At 56.6% G+C, this 2,530-nt stretch overlaps 1 long non-coding RNA gene across 1 annotated transcript in view; it reads left to right on the top strand.

Annotated features, from left to right (window-relative positions):
• Positions 1-2,378, top strand: part of LOC104859486 — a 19,456-nt gene extending 17,078 nt beyond the window's left edge. Inside the window, exon 3 of the long non-coding RNA XR_779398.1 lies at positions 2,319-2,378. This is a non-coding gene — a long non-coding RNA (uncharacterized LOC104859486). The remainder of the gene's footprint in view (positions 1-2,318) is intronic.
• Positions 2,379-2,530: the final 152 nt, after the last annotated feature.

The raw sequence follows: 2,530 nt of genomic DNA, 5'->3' as shown, positions 1-2,530 counted from the left end.
CGCCTCCGCCCTCCCCAGCATTCCACACGTTCCAGACCCGGCGCGCGGGCTTCCAGGATGTGGATTAGCGCCCGGCGCAGATTGGGTTTCGCCTCCGCGCCGCCCCGCGAAGGCAGCCCCTCCCCTGGGGCCTGAAGGTGGGAAGCGCTGACCTTTGACCTCAGCGGTGACTCGGAGGGGACTGGGCCCCGCCCACCGCCTTCCTCGGGCAGGAGGTCGGGGTGCCCCCCGGGGAGCCAGTGGGGACATCGCTTCGGATTCTCCGGCAGCCATCCAGTGAGCTGTGCGGAGGACCCCAACCCAGGACACAAGCGGGCGCCCCTCTTGCAGGGAAGGCGCCCTACAGGGCGAGAGGGCCCAGGGCACCTCAAAAATCTCAAAAATGCTCTTTTTTTTTTAAAAAAGCAGGGTCTCACTATGTAGTCCAGGCTGGCCTCGAACTCCTGGCGCTCCTCCTGCCTCAGCCTCCTGAGAGCTGGGATCAGAGGCGTGGGCCTCCATGCCCGGCTTCAGAGAGAATGTCTTCTGTGCGTGTCCTTTTCCTGTCGTTTCCGTCCAGCAAGAATTTTCCTGAAGGCGCTCTGTGGATGGAAGCTCTCCACACGAGACTTGCTGGGCCACCAGGGACCCTGGAGACCCTTCTGTTGCCTTTTGCACCCGGACGCTGGTCCCAGTGGAGTGACCTACTGGCCGGGCAGCTGCTGCCCCCACATTGACCGTAGGACTTGGCATCACGCCCCCCGCCCCAGCGCAGTAGGACTTTGGTGGCCCCATTGGGTCGCTGGTCGATCCCGGGCCTGTGAGGAGGTGGGGGACCCCCAGGCTGGGCCTGTTCACAGGCTCGAAGGGACTTTCCTGCCAGCTTCTAGGACTGTGACGGACTTGACCTTGAACCGAGTTTGATCAGGGCATTCAGAGACCTAAATGACAATTGACTAACATGCATCAAGTCCATCTTCAGCCTAGGGACCAGGGCATTGATTTAGGCGGTGCGCTGAGCCTTGCTGGGGCCGATTACCTCTGTGAGAGGCATTTGAGGGAGGGAGTCAGAGCAGGCCCTGTGCGGCCTTCAGGGGAGGCCCTGGATTCCATCCCCAGCACGGAAAATCCCAGCAAAACTAACAAATGAAATCAAACAAGAACATATTGTGTGAGCCTTGCCTGGTGGCTGTGACCCCAGCACTCGGGAGGCTGAGGCAGGAGGATCTCTGTGAGTTCGAGATCAACCTGGGCTACATAGTGAGTTCCAGGTCAGTCTCAACTACATAGTGAGACCCTGTCTCAAAAAACCAAAAAAAACCAACCAAACAAACAAACAAAAACAGTGAGATGCCAAAGTGAAAGTTTTGCGGTGTGGTGGCACAGGTGTGTAATCCCAGCACTTGGGAGGCTGAGGCAGGAGGATTGCTATGAGTTCAAAGCAAGGCCAGCCTGAACCACAAACCCAGACCTGTCTCGAAAACTAGAAAGATGGGAAGGAGTTAACTGGGAGGGCAGCACAGGCCTGGCACTGGTTGGATGGGTAGCCACGCCTACCTTACTGTTCGCCAAGGTGCGTCTATGGTTACATTTGAAGTGTGCACTCCAGTCCTTTGGCTAGGGCTTATAAAGTTTGTGTCCCAGCACCCACCGCCTGTGAATACGGATTATCCCTGCTTTACCAAGCAGGCACTGGGCCTTCAAGTAAAATAATCTTTTAAGGATCCGAGCTAATAAGTGGTTTCAATCCATATGTATAACAGGGGCTTAACCACACGATTGTCTGGCTGAAATTGGGGCCCCAATACCGCCTCCGCTAGTGCCTGCGGAGCCCCGGCCTTCCGTCTGTGCTGCTGTGTGCCCTCAGCCTCCAGGTCAATTAGAGCGTGGGGCAGGTACCGTGAAGTAATTGCCAGGTTAATTAGTGACTTCTGTATTTTTTGAGACAGGGTATCACTGTGTAGCCCAGGCTGTGAACTCCCGGTGATCCTCCTGCCTCAGCCTCCCTGGTGGTGGGATTACAGACACGAGCCACTATCCCTGGCTAATAATTTGTGTCTAAGTTAACTTTGTATTCTAGTGGCTGGAGCATAGGGTCACAGATTTGCCTGGCTAAAGGAACGAGAAAGCTCAATAATGAAGAAAAAAAGAAAACAACCCGAGACATCTCTTCTTAAATCTCTATGCCTAAAAAGTTAGTCATTCTAAGATTTTGTCACTGTGAGCAGAAATCCAGGAGGAGCAAACTGCGGTGCGGTTTGGAAACGCTCACACCAGGTGGGTCACGGGTCCTAAAACATCTGGATCTTTCCTCACTGTTATTTCCTCTTGCCTTTCAGGAGCCGGAAGATCCAGATCCGAAACATCCCGCCCCAGCTGCGGTGGGAAGTGAGTGCTGGGGGCTGGGGCGGGGCTGGCAGGCGCCCTCCGGGTGGTCAGTGTGGGAGAAGAGGCTGCCCTGGGGCGTCCCCTCTGCCCGACCGGCTTTTTGGGGTGTCCACCGAGGAGGGGCAGGGCGGGAAGGAGAGGGACGCCCAGGCCGGCCGCACCC

This window comes from Fukomys damarensis, unplaced genomic scaffold (genome assembly GCF_012274545.1).
Source record: "Fukomys damarensis isolate Sample0158 unplaced genomic scaffold, DMR_v1.0_HiC HiC_scaffold_13, whole genome shotgun sequence".
NCBI lineage: Eukaryota > Metazoa > Chordata > Mammalia > Rodentia > Bathyergidae > Fukomys > Fukomys damarensis.
Note: the sequence above shows the minus strand (reverse complement) of the source record. Positions and strands in the feature narration are given on the sequence as shown.